Source organism: Felis catus, chromosome C2 (assembly GCF_018350175.1).
Source record: "Felis catus isolate Fca126 chromosome C2, F.catus_Fca126_mat1.0, whole genome shotgun sequence".
NCBI classification, from domain to species: Eukaryota; Metazoa; Chordata; class Mammalia; order Carnivora; family Felidae; genus Felis; species Felis catus.
This window is the reverse complement of record NC_058376.1, coordinates 139,797,276-139,813,996: the sequence shown is the minus strand read 5'-3', so window position 1 is coordinate 139,813,996 and position 16,721 is coordinate 139,797,276.

Genomic DNA, 16,721 nt, shown 5'->3' with positions numbered 1-16,721 from the left:
TGCTCCTCTCCGACTTTCTCCTGCTGACTGTGGATGTGGCAGCTGGCGGGGGGGTGGGGGGGGGCTGCACTGATCTCTAAACCACGTGGCGTACCCAAGGTATAGCAGGGACACCAGCCCAGATGCCAGCAGGTACCCCCTTCATTCAAACCTTTACTAGGTCAAGCCATCAAACAGGACCACTCGGCTCTCCCGCTGCAAGAGGCATAATGGAAGGCTTTGCGGCTTCTCTTCTGGATCCAACAACACATTTCTGGGAGGCCCACTTCCCACAGGCTACCCCCGGCCGGTGACTGAACAAGGCCCCCGGGTCGGCACAGGCTCATTCCTGAGAGACGTGGGGACCCTTCAGTAGGCAACATTGCATCGGGGACTCCCCCGTCAAGCTGAGCTGCCCTGCAGTGTGACCCTTTCTACTCCCCCTCCTTCCTTCCCGGTTCCATCTTATCTGCTCACATCAGACCTGCCTCCCTGTCTCTCCTCACCTTCTCCGGCCCCTCTTCTTGATCCTCCCCCAGCGCCGCTCCAATCCATCTCTGGCATCTCTACTCCTGTCTTGGCAGCTGCCCCTCAGAAGCCTCCAAAATGCAGCCATTGTGGTCTTCTTCCATCACTTGCTACCACAAGCTTTCCTAACGGACTCTTGGAAGATCCCTACTCTAAGGGCAGAAATGCGGGGCTCCTGGGTGGCTCCGTCGGTTAAGCATCTGACTTCAGCTCAGGTCACGATCTCATGGTTCATGGGTTTGAGCCCCAAGTCAGGCTCTGTGCTGACAGCTCAGCCTGGGGCCTATTTCAGATTCCGTGTCTCCCACTCTCTCTGTCCCTCCCCTGCTTGTGCTCTCTGGCTCTCTTTCTCGCTCTCAAAAATAAACCTTAAATTTTTTTTTTTTTTTTTAAAACAACAGAAAGGATTAGGAGAAAGCAAAGTGATTTTTAAGGGTCAACAACAACAAAAAAGACTCTTTCCTTCCACATTCTGAGTAAGTCGAGAAACAGATGTGCAAGTCAGTGATCAAAAGGTCCACTCTATTACCGCAAAAGCTGGAGCTGAAGTCAAAATGGCCACGACTTTCCACTGAATTCATACTCACTGAAGCGCACTCCCAACAGCTGGGGAACTGCAGGTTCCAACACCCCCTGCTGCACATCCCTACCGCTCCCAGCACCCCCTCCCCACCCCCAGGACTAGGGCCTGCGGGGACGAGAGCCTCCAGCCATCAACACCAAGACTGAGAGCCCAAGGAGGGCCAGACAATGCATGGGGGAGCAGGGTCCCTTCGTAGCGCTGACCCCACCCTGCAGGGTCATGTGGGCTGACGGGGCACCTCCATCGCCTCCCGTGGTCGGTGGGCCTGCTGTTCCTCAGGGTGGATCCTGCGGGAGGCTCCTCGGAGCAACTTCTCCAGGGCCCTGGAGAAGTAGAAAAGCTTGATGCATGAACTAAGACGATGGAGGGGACAAAGACAGAGGACGCGCCCTCCACCATTGCAGTCCTGTAGTCGTGGCTCACTCCGCCCTCAAGCAGCCACCAGGTCGGTGGTGCCGAGAAGATGTGCTCCAAGAGGACTTTGATGGCAGGTCCCGACTTGCCAGCAGAGGTGTAGACACAATGCCACAGGCTCTAATTCTGCACAGAGACACTGATGGCTCCCTCTGCTCTTTCCTGTTCTTCGTATCGTCCTGATTTGATCCACCCGGGATTTTAAAGTTTATTTGCTCTTTATGCACTTCTGTAAGTTATCATAGATCCTTTCTGGAACGAGGTGTGGGTTGGATAATTGTCGTTTATATAAACAGGAGTAGAAGGGCACCTGGGTGGTTCAATTGCTTAAGTGTATGGCTCTTACTTCGGGCTCAGGTCATCATCTGGTGGTTCTGTGGTTTGAGCCCCACACCAGGGTCTGTGCTGACAGCGTGGAGCTTGCTTAGGATTCTTTCTGTACCCCTCTCCCTCTTGTGATCTCTCTCTCGCGCGCGCGCACCCTCTCAAAAATAAACGTTTAAAAAATACAGGAGCAGAGTTTTAGGGCTTTGGGGTCAGGCTGTCTGGGTTCAACAGCTTTGTTATTTCCCACTGTGTAACTTTGTAGGAGTCTGTGCCTCAGTTTCAATGGCAGCAAAATGGACAGAATAAGAATATTACCCCAGCAAGTAGAGGTGAAGGTGCAGTGAGCTAGCACTGGAAAACCCTGAACACAGCGAGCCCTCTGTAAAGGCTACTTATGGTTTTTATCACAGCAGGCACACCCTATTGTCTGTGCCAACCCGCACGGATTCCCGCCACGGGGGACTAAAGCGGGACTTCCACAAGGTGACACACGAACAACGATTACTGATGTATCGAGGGAACATCACTGATGGATCTTGGACTAGACTGGCCAGAGGAGAACAGCCAGTCTTAACACAATGACTGCTGGAACTGGGGGGAAGTTTGGACCAAGGTTATTTTTCCAGAGAGGCACAATGTTCCCTTTTGAACGGCTGAGAAGCTGTAGGGTTGGGGTCTGTGGAGGTGGTGGGTGCAAGATGAGGTCATTAAAAGAGGATTTGAGGGCACAGGCGTGCCAAAGATACGTGGGGATGTTCTCCACACGTTCCAGTGGGGAGGCTGTGCCTACACGCCCTAATGAGGTTCAGGTGTGAAAGACCAGGCATCATCCCTGTTCTAGAATCAGGTGCTCCAAGTGGAGATAAAGTGCCAGCACCCAGGGAAAGAGACTGCAGCCTCTGAGTGCCTAATTTAACACAGGAACAGGGAGAACCCTCTAAAATATGCAAAGTGCCTTGCAAGAAAGAAAAGCAACCCAGATCTGAGCAGTAATTCTGTTGCTAATTCTGTCTCCGATATTATGTATAAAGAACATGAACAACTGGGAGCGTTTTGAGTTTCTCAAAAGCCTAGAAATTCAATCAAGTCTCCCCCAGCTAGAGTAACCAGCCCTTCTTGTTTGATGTGCAAATTATAACGAGATTTTTCATTACACCAAAGCAGGAATTTACAAGCTGCGAACGCGTATCTAAGAGTGTCAAGTGAGAAGCTACTTGAACACACACGCACACTTCAAGCTATTTCCAATGTCTTCCGGAAATAGAAACACCTATAAAAACTCAGTTTAAGATCACAAAAACCCTTTAAAAGCCCTACCTGGGATATTAGAAGTTTCCACCTCTTCTGGTTACGGCCAATTATAGAACTTCCTCCACCGTAAATCACAATGAACAGAGCCGAGCAGGTGAATCACACGCTTTTTACGGTAATGACAAGACATAAATTACCATAAAGACTTTCAATCCCCGCATTTCCAAGTGCTGCAATTTGGGAGAACGGCTCGTCCCTTTTCTCACTTGTTATTCACCAAACTTCGCGTTGGAAATGCGCTTAGACAGACAACCAGGATTCAAATGAAAAACCAAGCCCCTGACCTCTAGCCTCGAACACGTGTGGGGCCGTGGGGCCAAATCTAATTTTTCAAGAAAAGCTAGAAACCCTTTTTTTTTTTTTCTTTCAAGAGCAAAACCTCCGGATTTTTAAATGTTGGCAGCTAATTACGATCTCTATAGAGGTACAGTGGGTTCCACAAGACGTACCTGGGGCTAAGTGGCCAGGGCACCGACCAGGCTGCGGGTTCTCCAGGACTTGGCGTCTCTGTCTCCAGAGCCACGTCTGAACCCGGCTCCGGGGCCTCCGATTTGGGGAGGCTCCCCGCACTGCTCCTGGTGTTGGAGGCCTCCAGGTAGCACTGCGGTTTACTTTCCCGAGCTCAGCAGTCTCGGGCTTGCCCTCTTTATAGTTGTTTGCCCCGGCGGCCGTTGCAAAATACCACACACCTGGTGGCTTCAGCAACAGAAACTTATTTGCTCAGAATTGTGGAGGCGGGAGGTCTGAGATCAAGGTGTCCACAGAATTGGTTTTTCCCGAGGCCTCTCTCCTTTGGAGTCCACAGACCCCAACCCTACAGCTTTTTGGTTTGCAAATAGATGCCCTCTTGCTGCTGCTTTTTAAACACCGTCATCCTGGGGCGCCTGGGTGGCGCAGTCGGTTAAGCGTCCGACTTCAGCCAGGTCACGATCTCGCGGTCCGGGAGTTCGAGCCCCGCGTCAGGCTCTGGGCTGATGGCTCGGAGCCTGGAGCCTGTTTCTGATTCTGTGTCTCCCTCTCTCTCTGTCCCTCCCCTGTTCATGCTCTGTCTCTCTCTGTCCCAAAAAAAAATAAATAAACGTTGAAAAAAAAATAAAAAAATAAACACGGTCATCCTGACCTACCCTATGACCCAGCAGTAGCACTGCTAAGAATTTCCCCAAGGGATACAGGAGTGCTGATGCATAGGGGCACTCGCAGCCCAATGTTTATAGCAGCACTTTCAACAATAGCCAAGTTACAGAGAGAGCCTAAATGTCCATCAACTGACGAATGGATAAAGAAATTGTGGTTTATATACACAATGGAATATTACGTGGCAATGAGAAAGAATGAAATGTGGCCTATTGTAGCAACATGGATGGAACTGGAGAGTGTGATGTTAAGTGAAATAAACCATACAGAGAAAGACAGATACCATATGTTTTCACTCTTATGTGGATCCTGAGAAACTTAACAGAAACCCATGGGGGAGGGGAAGGAAAACAAAAAAGAGGTTAGAGTGGAAGAGAGCCAAAGCATAAGAGACTCTTAAAAACTGAGAACAAACTGAGGGCTGATGGGGGGGGGGGAGGGGGGGAGGGGGGGTGATGGGTATTGAGGAGGGCACCTTTTGGGATGAGCACTGGGTGTTGTATGGAAACCAATTTGACAATAAATTTCACATATTAAAAAAATAAATAAATAAACACGGTCATCCTGGGGCACCTGGGTGGCTCAATCAGTTAAGCATCCGACTTCGGCTCAGGTCATGATCTCGTGGCTCGTGGGTTTGAGCCCCGTATCGGGCTCTGTGCTGACAGCTCAGAGCTTGAAGCTTGTTTCAGATTCTGTCTCCATCTCTCTCTCTCTCTCTCTCTCTCTCTGCCCCTTCTCCGCTCACAGTCTCTCTCTCTCTAAGTATAAATAAAAAATTCAAACATGGTCATCCTTCAGTGCAGGGTGGACTGTGCAGGAGCTGGTGTGTGTCTTGTGTCCTCATCTCCTCTTTCTGTAGGGACACCTGTTGGAGTGGATAAGGGCTCAGCCTAAAGGCCTCATTTTAACTTAATTACCCCCCTTAATTTGCCTATCTCCAAAATGCAGTCATATTCTGATCTGAATTTTGAGGAGGACATAATTCAGTGCATAATCCTTCTGCCTCAGTTAGCCCTGCCCCAATTCCCGATTGGTCCCCAAAGGTGAAGGGAGGAGGAATATGGGCACGTGCTTAGAGCAGAATGTCTCTGGAAGACATGAGACCAGATCACTCCCTCCCCACACTTGGACCACTCAACTGATCTCTTCAGAACTGTCTCAGACCCTCAGACCACTCCACACGGCTTCTACTTCACCCACCTTTTCTGCAGATCTGGAATTTCCAAAGACACGTCTCAAGCCTTCGATCCCCTGACGTCCTCGGTGGCACTTTGCTCCCACACTGGCCGCCAACAATCGCTTCCACTGCTGAATGGGCACATCCCTTCGCCCACTAGGAGGCATAGTGTACTTGCCCTACCCTTGAATCTGAGTTGACTCATGTGATTTGCTTTGACCAGTGGAATGCCCTGCCGGTTTGTCCCATAGGAGCCCCGCTTCCACTTTTGTTCTGTTAGGACCCCGAGCCCACCATGGCGTGCAGAGCCCCAAGCTAGCCATGTGGAGGAGAACAGCCATGTGGAGGGCTGTTGCCCCAGCAGAGCCAACGGCTGCTTGCAGTCACACGTGTGACCCCAGGCGAAACCACAGAATAGTGAGAAATCATCAAGCACAGTGCTTTTAAGCCATTAAGTTTGGGGGATGGTTTTTTATGCAGCAATACTGAAACATCTCTTCCCAGTGACAGACCTCCCCTGTTCTTTGTACTATTTTTGCCATTATTCCAATCACCGTTCTCAGTTCAATGTTAGGAAAGGGAATGATGACCTTCATATGAAAGAGAGGTGAATTGATTTGCAGAACAGAAGCCGCATGGGAAATTTTTTACAGTTCGTGTCTTCTCTTGCCCTCCGAGCCTTTATTCTTAACTTAATGGTGTTCTGTGTACACACTGTGTAAGAGGATTATATAGGAGGTGCAAGGAACACAGACAAAGACTGGGTGGGACGTTTGTGTTGTAACTAGACTAACAATGTGCTGCTCTCTTAGTCCATCTCTGAGAACATGGAAATCATTGTTACACAGAGATGCTTGGGAGAAAGGGTGCCGTTGGGAGTACCATATATCATTTTTGCTTTAAAATTTTCTTTTAATGTTTATTCTTGAGAGAGAGAGACAGAGCGCAAGTGGGGAAGGGCAGAGAAAGAGGGAGACACAGAATCCGAAGCAGGCTCCAGGCCCTGAGCTGTCAGCACAGAGCCCGACCCGGGGCTCAAACTCACAAACTGTGAGATCATGACCTGAGTGGAAGGCAGACGCTTAACCGACTGAGCCACCCAGGCGCTCTATGTCACTTTTGCTTTTAAAGTTTCACATTTAGGGGCGTCCGACTTCCGCTCAGGTCATGATCTCACGTTTGTGAGTTCGAGCCCCGGGTCGGGCTCTGTGCTGACAGCTCAGGGCCTGGAGCCTGCTTCGGATTCTGTGTCTCCCTCTTTCTCTACCCCTCCCCCGCTCATGCTCTCTCTCTCTCTTTCAATAGTAAATAAACATTAAAAAAAATAAAAAATAAATAAAGTTTCATATTTATTACGTCGTCAGCTGACCTTTGCTGCATCATATTGAGGACTGGGAGGTGTTTCATTTTGTTTGTTTTTTAAAGTGAAAACCAAGGTGCAGAGAGATTGAATGACTTACTCAAAGTTAGAACACTGGCAGACTACAAGGAAGCTACTAGATTCTTTTTTTTTTTAAGTTTATTTTGAGAGAGAGCGAGAGAGAGCGAGCAGTGGGGAAGGGGCAGAGAAGGAGAGAGAGAGAATCCCAAGCAGGTTCTGTGCTGATAGCATAGATCCTGATGCGGGATTTGAAGCTGGGCTCAATCCCACGGACCCCCATGGACAGTGCGATCATGACCTGAGCCGAAATCAAGTGTCTGACCCTCAATGAAACGAACCACCCAGCCCCACAGGCGCCCAAGGCTACTAGATTCCTGGTGTCAATATTGAGTCAGGTCCTTAATGGTGTAGACATTGTGTGTAATAGGAAGGGATGTGAGGGGCCACTATTTGGCATGCAAATGGCCTGAGGGCAAGGCCTTGTTCATCTTGATGGGTCCTGGGACACCCTGGTTTGTGTTAAGTCCTGCTGACTTTTCACTGGGTGTTTAAAATGTTAATTTGGATGAAAAGATCTGGGTTCATGCCCTGGTTCTCCCACTCCTTGGCTATTTGATGTTACTCAAATCAGTATAAGAAGCCTCAATTTCTTCTTCTTCAAACTGAGACTGTCAATACTCCTACTACACCTAGCACCACTGCCTTCTACTTCAAAGGGTTACGTGAAGAAAAAATTTTGAAAAGGAATATGAAAACTCTATGAAGTGAAAAGATAAAAAAATGACATTATTATTATTCAATGTCCTGTTGTCTATCTCGCATTCTCCTATCACTGCAGAATATAATGCCTCACTTAACACAGGGTAAGGGCATTCACAGGAATTTGAGAGAACCTGGGTTTTCATTTTATCTCTACCAATTATTGACTCTGGGTCTCGGGAAGAATCAGTTTCTTTGTGTCTCTTTCCCAGGAGGTTAGAATCTTAGGATTCTATGATTTCCTACAATGCTATTATTTCTGGTGAATTATAGAATGCTGGTAAGGCATCAAAAAACAGCTACCCAGACCCCTGTGGCTGTCATGCATAGGGCTGTGGAAATGGGCAAAATTATTAAAATTATCTTCAGGAAACTATAAGCATGTTTATATACCACACTCTCATCGAGGTAAAAAAAGAAAAAAAACAAAACACGGAAACTCGGGGCGCCTGGGTGGCTCAGTCGGTCGGGCGTCCGACTTCAGCTCAGGTCATGATCTCTCAGTCCGTGAGTTCGAGCCCCGCGTCGGGGTCTGTGCTGACAGCTCGGAGCCTGGAGCCTCTTCGGATTCTGTGTCTTTCTCTCTCTGCCCCTCCCCTGCTCACACTCTGTCTCTCTCTGTCTCTCAAAAATAAATAAACATTACAAAAAAATTAAAAAAATAAACCGGAACCTCTTGTGAATGGAAATATATTAAAGCACGCTATTAGAGTTATTTCAATGTTTAACAAAATTAATTCACGACTTACCAGACTGAAGCGCCACTATCTCAGTGGAACAAGGGTGGCATAGATTATTGAGTGCTGTGGTTTTGTTTCCCTCCCACAATATTTCCTAAATATGATTATTTTCTTCTTTAACAGGACGGACATAACTGTTTAAGTGGAGACGTAACAGTTTGCAGTGTCACATTTGAGTGCCCTTAGATCTCAAACTGTATTCTTCTTCTTCAGACTGAAACCTCACAATTGCTGCTGACGTAAGGAAATGTCTTAATTCGGCCCTTTGTCCATTGGGCCCTGTGTCTCGGGAAACAAAATGCATTCTGCAGAGAATATAAAGCTTGCTGTGACCCTGCTGGGTTATGAATAATTTGTGCCATCCAGAAGCAGTACTCAGTTTGAAAATACCATTTTAAAGACATCATTTGTCGTTTGACTACCATTTCCTATTTCATACAAAAATTGGAAAACTGGAATAGCAGGTTCTGTTCTCTTGGGACTTATATCCTCATTTAGTTGAGGTCTGCTTCCCACTTGAAAATGTAGTCTGCCTCATACTCCTGATATAAGATGAAAGTGAGCTACCAGCATTCTGCTTGCTAACTACGAGGGAGAGGAGGAGGAAATGCAGGATATCATTTGCAATTTCAAAAGACAACCAGAGTCTGCATTAAGCCACTGCTGTTTTCTGGGAACATCCACAGGTCATATCCTTTCCCATCCCAAGCCTCCCGTATGGAGAGGTCAAGGGCTCATCAATCCAATTAGATATCGAGTTTAAAGCAAAAAATCAGTGTAGGCCAGGACTTCCAGAAGGGGGAGGTAGGAGCTCCGCAGACCCCCTCTTTAGCAAAACCGTAATTTAACTGGTACACGTTATTTAAAACGCAGGAATGTGAAGTCTCCAGAAATTGTTTGAAGGGTATACAGCACATGGAGGAAAAGTCACTCGAGAAAATCGATCACACCTGAGAGAGAACAGCCAGTGTCTGTGGCATTTGAGTCACATCCTGTTTCCTTACCCCCTTCAGGCCAGCTCCTGATTAGGGACGTGCCGCTGGGCGCTCTCCTGTGGGCAGGTGTGGCCAAGAAGATGGGGGTTCCTTCCTACCCCAGCAACCATCTGAGGCTACGGTTTCACTCTTGTGGGGGCAGGCTCAGCAACACCACCAGACCCCCACCACCAGGGGCAGAAGCTGTCTTCTGGACAGCATAGCCAGCTTGGTCCTGAGGAAGAAGCTCAACTCCAGATGAGAGTCCTGGGGCCCTGACACCCCCAACCCTGGCCCAGTGCCCTGGCTAGGAGGGTGGAGGTTCCATGGTGCCAGAGATAAGCCAGGAAGACCAGGCACTGTCACGGCCCCCACCCCCGGCACACGCTTATAGAGAGGGGCGTTTATCACCCTTTGGAAGAGCGGGTCCCTGACCGCAGTGCCCGTGCTGTGGTGTAGGAGTTCTGCCGTGGGGGGGGGGGGGGGAGGGGGGAGGTCGGGGGGATAGTGGAGAGGGTGGAGGCTCGAGCTAAAGACAACAAGCCCAGTAGCTCAGCTGAGGCGCCTATTGGGAACAGAGTGGAGAGCTCCATCCCTGAAAGTGTTGTCAAAAACAGTAGAGGTCTTGGTGGAAAGGAAGAGGCTGGTGATTCTGATACACGAGAAGCAGAGAGCAGCCAGAAGTTTAATAGAGAGAAGCAGGAAGGAGAGCCCTCCTGGGGTCACAGTGAACTCAGGGGGTTGGGAAAGCTGTGTGCAGGCGGGGGCTGCCTAGCACCTCCCGTCTTGCCCCCCCCACCTCCAACCCGATGAAGCAATCAGAGCAGCCAGTGGAGCTGACTTGAAAGCATCCTACGAGTCTCAAAAAGACCCGGCAGCACGGGCAGGGGCTTAAATACAACCTCTGATTGAGCACTGACTGCAAACTAAGTCCCTTCGACACAGGACCCCTGATCAGGCTTTAAAACCGTTATTGCGGCCATTCCTGACAATCTGGAAGACTGTGCATGGCCAAGACTGCACCCACCCAGGGAACAATCAGACAGGAGCAATCAGAGGACTCTAAGATACTAGAACATGGGACAAACAAGTAAATACTCTGAACTTCAAGCCGTACACATGTGCCACCGAAAAGGGTCAAAACCTAACTGGCTAAGGGGGCTTGAGCACAGCCTTTGACCAATCAATGGCTTACACCCATCCGAAGCGATTCCTAGGTGGCCAGGCTAGAAGAGAACAAGGTGAGAGAAACGTGAGCAGGAATGTCAGAGGCTGTGCACTGGGGGGAACTAGACTTCCCAGGATTATTCCAGTCAAGTCCCTAAACAAACAAACAACCCACCCACACCCCCGAGAGTGGTGTCAGTATCCAGAGTCACCACAAAACAGTATCTAAAATGTTCAGTTTTCCACACAAAAAAGTGACAAGACATGCAGAGAAACAGGAACACGTGAGCCATACACAAGGGAAAAAGCAAACAACAGAAACTGACTTTGAAAGGGTCCAAATAGTGGACCTAGCAGCCAAAGACCTCAAAACAGCTATTATAAATATGTTTAAAGAACTAAAGATAACCATGCTTAAAGCACTAAAGGAAGGTATAATGACAACGTCTTACCAAAAGACAATGCCAATAAAGAAAACCCATTAAAAAGAACCAAACAGAGGGTGCCTGGGTGGCTCAGTCGGTTAAGTGTCCGACTTCAGCTCAGGTCATGATCTTGGGGTTCATGAGTTTGAGATGGTGTTGGGCTCTGTGCTGAGAGCTCAGAGCCTGGAGCCTGCTTGGGATTCTGGGTCTCCCTCTCTCTCTGCCCCTCCCTGACTCATACTCTGTCTCTGTCTCTCAAAAATGAATAAACATTTAAAAAGGTTTTTTTTTTTTAAATAAAATAAATTAAAAAAGGAACGAAATAGAATCCTGGACTAAAAAGTACAAACCAAAATGGGAAATTCGGAGGGATTCGACAGTAAACTTGAGCTGGCAGAGAAATCAAAAGGAAAATTCTCTGAGACGAAATGGAGGCAAGCACACTAAGACTCACTGGAAGCAGCTAAGGCAGTGTTTAGAGGAAATTTTATATAGGTAGATGCTTATATTAAGAAAGAAGTAAGCTCTCAAATCAATAACCTAACCCCCTACCTTAAGACATTGGGAAGAGAAGAACAAACGAAACCTAAGGCAGGCAGAAGGAAGAAAACAATAAGAACTAGCATGGGGATTTATAAAATAGAAACACAACGGAGAAAGTCAATGAAACCAGAAGCTGGTTATTTGAAAAGACCGACAAAACTGACAAACTCCTAGCTTAAATCAACTAGGAAGAAAAAAAAAAAAAGAGAGAAGACTCAAATTACCACAATTAGGAATGAAAAAAAGGGCTTAGGACCGATCTTACAAAGGATTCTGAGAATACCTTGAAAATAGTATGGCAAAAAATTAGATAACTTAGATGAAATGGAAAAACTCCTGGGAAGACACAAACTAGCAAACCTGATTAAAGAAACAGCAGAAAATCTGAATAGAGCTATATCAAGCAAAGAGATCAAATTAGTCATTTTAAAACTTCCCTTAAAGGGAAATCCAAGAGCAGTTGGCTTTTCTGATGAATTCTATCAAACATTCAAAGAAGAAGTAACACTGATTGTTCACAAACTTTTCCAAAAAACAGAAGAGGCGGGAACACTTTCTAATTCCTTCTTTGAGGTATTTCCCTGATACCAAAACTAGACAAAGACGTCACAAGAAAAGAAAATTAAAGATCAATATCCCTAATGAATATAGACACAACAATTCTCAACAAAATACTAGCAAACAGAATACAGGAACACATAAAGATGATTTCACACCACAAGCAAGTGGGATTTATACCAACAATACAAGATTAGCTAACATCTTAATACATACTGTTAACAGAATAAAGCATCCATATTAGAAAGGAAGAATTAAAACTCTACTTGCAGATGACATGATCTTATAGTAGAAGATCTTTTTTTTTTTTTAATTTTTTTTTCAACATTTATTTATTTTTGGGACAGAGAGAGACAGAGCATGAACGGGCGAGGGGCAGAGAGAGAGGGAGACACAGAATCAGAAACAGGCTCCAGGCTCTGAGCCATCAGCCCAGAGCCCGATGCGGGGCTCGAACTCACGGACCACGAGATCGTGACCTGGCTGAAGTCGGACGCTTAACCGACTGCGCAACCCAGGCGCCCCGAAGATCTTAAGGAATTCACTAAAAAACTATTAGACCTAAAAAACAAGCTCAGCAGGGTTACAGGATACAAGATGAACATCAAAAGTCAATGTTGAAATTGACTATGCACTAAAAACGAACATTCCAAAACTGAAATTAAGAAAGCAATTTCCAGGCATCTGGGTGGCTCAGTTGTTAAGCATCTGACTTTGGCTCATGTCATGATCTCATGGATTGGGAGCTCGAACCCCATATCAGGTTAGCATGAGCTCTGCTTTGGGTGAGCCCCACTTCTCTCTCTCTCTCTCTCTCTCTCTCTCTCTCTCTCTCTCAAAAAAAAAAGCAATTCCACTTACAATAGCACCAAAAAGAATAAAATATGTAAAAGAAATGCACACTTTGCATACTGAAAACTACACAACACTGTCGAAAGAAACCGAAGACCTAAATTAGTGGATCAGAATGGTCTAAATCATTGATTGGAAGACTTACTATCATTAAGATGGCTATGCTCCCCAAATCGATTTACAAATTCAATGCATTTGCTATCAAAACTCTGGCTGCTTTTTGCCGAAGTTGATAAGATGACCCTAAAACTCATATGAAGATGCAAGGGACCCAGAACAGAAAAAAGAGTCTTGGAAAAGAAGATCAGGCTGGAGGACTCACATTTCTGGATTTAAAAGCTTGCTACAAAACTACTGTGATTTATCAGTCATCATAAGGATAGCGACATAAATCAATGGAGTAGCTTTGAGAATCCATGAGTAAATCTTTACATTTATCATCAATTGATTCCCAATAAGGAGGCCAGCATAATTTAATGAGGAGAGGAGAGTCTTTCCCAACAAGCAGTATTACAATAACTTGATATCTTTATGCAAAAGGAGGAATTTGGGACCTACTAAACACCATACACAAAAATGAACTACAAATGGATCTTAGACCTAAACGTAGGAGCTAAAATTATAAAACTCTTAGAGGTAATCTTTGTGACCTTGGGTTAGGTACTGGTTTCTTAGCTATGATACCCAAAGCACAACCCACAAAAGAAAAAATAGGTTGGAGTCTATCAAAATTAAAACCATTACTGCGTGTAGTAATATTACCGCAGAGGTGAAAAGACAACCTACAGAATGGGAGAAAATGGTTGCAAATCATACATTGGTAAAGGACTTGTTTCCAGGAGCAAATAAAGAACTCTTGCAACTCAATAATGAAGAGACAAATAACCCAATTAAAAAGTATTTGAGTAGGCCTTTTTCCAAAGAAGATATATGAATGGCCAATAGGCCCATGGAAACATGATCAATATCATTAGTCATTAGGGAACCACTTCAGACCCACCAGGATGGCTGTAGTGAAAAACGCAGGCAAGAACAAGTGTTAGTGAGTGTATGGAGAAATCGGAGTCCTCACCTATTGCTAGCCGAAGCGTAAAATGGCACGGTCACTATGGGCAATGTTTTGGCAGTTCCCCGAAACGTTAAATATAGAATTATCATACGGCCCGGCGATTCCCCTCCTAGATGCCCAAGAAAATTGAAACATTATTCACACAAACACTTGTATATGAATACTCATAGCAGCATTACTCATAACCAAAAGGCAGAAACAACCCAAACGTCTATCAGCTGATGTGTGGAGAAGACAGACATGGATTAGTTGAACAGTGGAAGGTTATCCGGTAACAAAAAGGCACGAAGTGCTGATACCTATCACAACCTGGATGAACCTCAGAAACATCATGCAAAGTAAAAGCAGGTGGTCACCCAAGACTGCATGTTATATGAATCCTTTAATTTTTATTATTATTTTTAAAATATTTATTTATTTGTTTGTTTTGAGAGAGAGAGAGAGAGCGCATGTGCATGGGCACACGCATGAGCGGGGGGAGGGGCAGAGAGAAAGAGGGGCTTGATCCCATGAACCATGAGATCATGACCTGAGCCGAAATCAAGAGTCAGATGCTTAACCGATTGAGGGACCCAGGCACCCCAAGGAATCTTTTTATTTTTATTTTTTAAAGTTTATGTATTTACTTAGAGAAAGTGTGAGTTGGGGAGGGGCAGAGAGAGAGAATACAAAGCAGGCCCCTCGCTGTCAGCACAGAGCCAAGGGCTGAGCTCGAACTCAAAAACGTGAGATCATGGCCTGAGCTGAGGTCAGACGCTTAATCCACTGAGCCACCCAGGTGCCCTTCCAGTGAATCTTATTATTGGAAATGTCCAGAGAGGGCAAATCAGTAGAGAAGGTATATTAATGGATACCCGTGCTGCGGGTCGGGGGCAAGAATGAAAAATGACTGCTTTAAAGGTACAGGGTTTTTTTTGTGAGGGACAAAAATATTCCAAGAGTAGATTGTGATGATAGATATACAACCGTGTGAATGTACTGACAAAATGGAATTGTGCATATTACCTGAGTGCATGGCATGGTATATTAATTATATTTCAATAAAGCTGTTCAAAAAAAATCAATGTGTGTTTTCCTTGATGAAGATAAAAAAACTAATGTCAATCTTGCAAGCAGTTAAACAATCTTAATACCCCTTACTCAAAACACATTCATACTAATGTAAAAACAGTATTTATTTTTCCAGAATAATCCTCACTGGGGAAGATGACTAGAGAGACTTTCCAGATATGTAAGATTGAAAACCAATGGGAACAGGTGGCCGATTTAGTCCCACTGAGTGTTACCAGAGGGACTGCAAAAAAAAAAAAAAAAAAAAAAAAAAAGGGTTTCTGGAAATAAATTAGAAAAAAATACCTTATTTGTCTTAAAAATAACACAATTACCAGGAAGCCATGGGTTTCTATTTAGAGGGATCATTTTACATTACCAGTTCTTGCTATGAAATGAAACCTCTTTCAACTAAAAATTCTGGCAGATTTTTTTTGTTTTGTTTTGTTTCCTCATGGGGATTTCAAAATTTTATTCACATGCTTTTTAAAAGGAGAGAAACTCCTTTGTAAACATGATCTGTTTCTTATACTTTCCAGTGGCTGATTATATCCACATTTTTAAGCAGATGGCAGTCGAGGATACTAACAAAAAGAAAACACATTTTAATTTCCTTTATTAAATCGATGTAGGAAGATAATCTCCTGATGATTAAATTAGATGACTTCAGTAACTCATTCCTTAGGAAAAATATGGCCCAAATCAGAGAGCTATTTATGGAGTGACAGTGGAAATTGAGTGGTCACAGGACAGGGAGGGGGCTGATTTTCTTTAATAACAAAGAAGAAGGAACAACGTCCCGGAGACGCGGCCATCTCACCCCTTTCTCTGGGAGCAGTTCCAGAAACGGCAGGAATTGCCCACAAGCCCTGGTCTTTGGGACACACACAGGAGACTGAAAACCTTAGCAGGAGAGGAGCCTCCAGTCAGCACATCACACACCTTCTCCTATTGCAAGTGAAGAAAACATCAAGGGTTTGCTCGATTTACCGCCACTCTCAGAAGAACGCGGTGTGTGTGATGTGACCGTTAAAAGTGACCTGCCATTCTTTTTTCAGAGCAAAGATGCCATAACCTCTTCTTCACGAGCCTTTTCCACTTTATGACATTTTCCTGCTCAGTTCTAGGAGTGGATATTTTCTACGAGGACGGGAGAATAAGTCATTTGAACTGTCAAATAGGATCTGGACTTTATGTCTTCAAGGTATGAATTACATCTGCTTCGCTCCAGGAATGTAAACCAGCCGGACTGTAGCTCTTTCGGCGAGGATGCAGGAATAACACAGCACCCCCTCACCTTCGTCAGACCTGCTTTGAGTTGGGGGAGCGGACTGGTGCTGCTGTGGGGGGAGCTGGGGCCGAGGGACCCACTGCCACTTACCTCTAGACTGTGGGTTCGTGAGACAAAGTGAGGCACAGAGAGGAGCTGACCCACTTTGTAATTTTAGAAGATGATGTGTGGCTAGATTTTTTTAAAGTTTTTTTTTTTGAGAGACAGAGAGAGACAGAGCAAGCGGGGAAGGGGTAGAGAGAGAGAGAGAGGGAGAGAGAATCCCAAGCAGGCTCTGCACTGGCAGCACAGAGCCTGGCAGGGGGCTCAAACTCACAAACCGTGAGATCATGACCTGAGCCGAAATCAGGAGTCCGACGCTTAACTGACTGAGCCATCCAGGTGCCCCAAGAGGTGGCTAGATTTAAAAAAAATTGTTTCAATGTTTATTTATTTATTTATTTTTTAATGTTTATT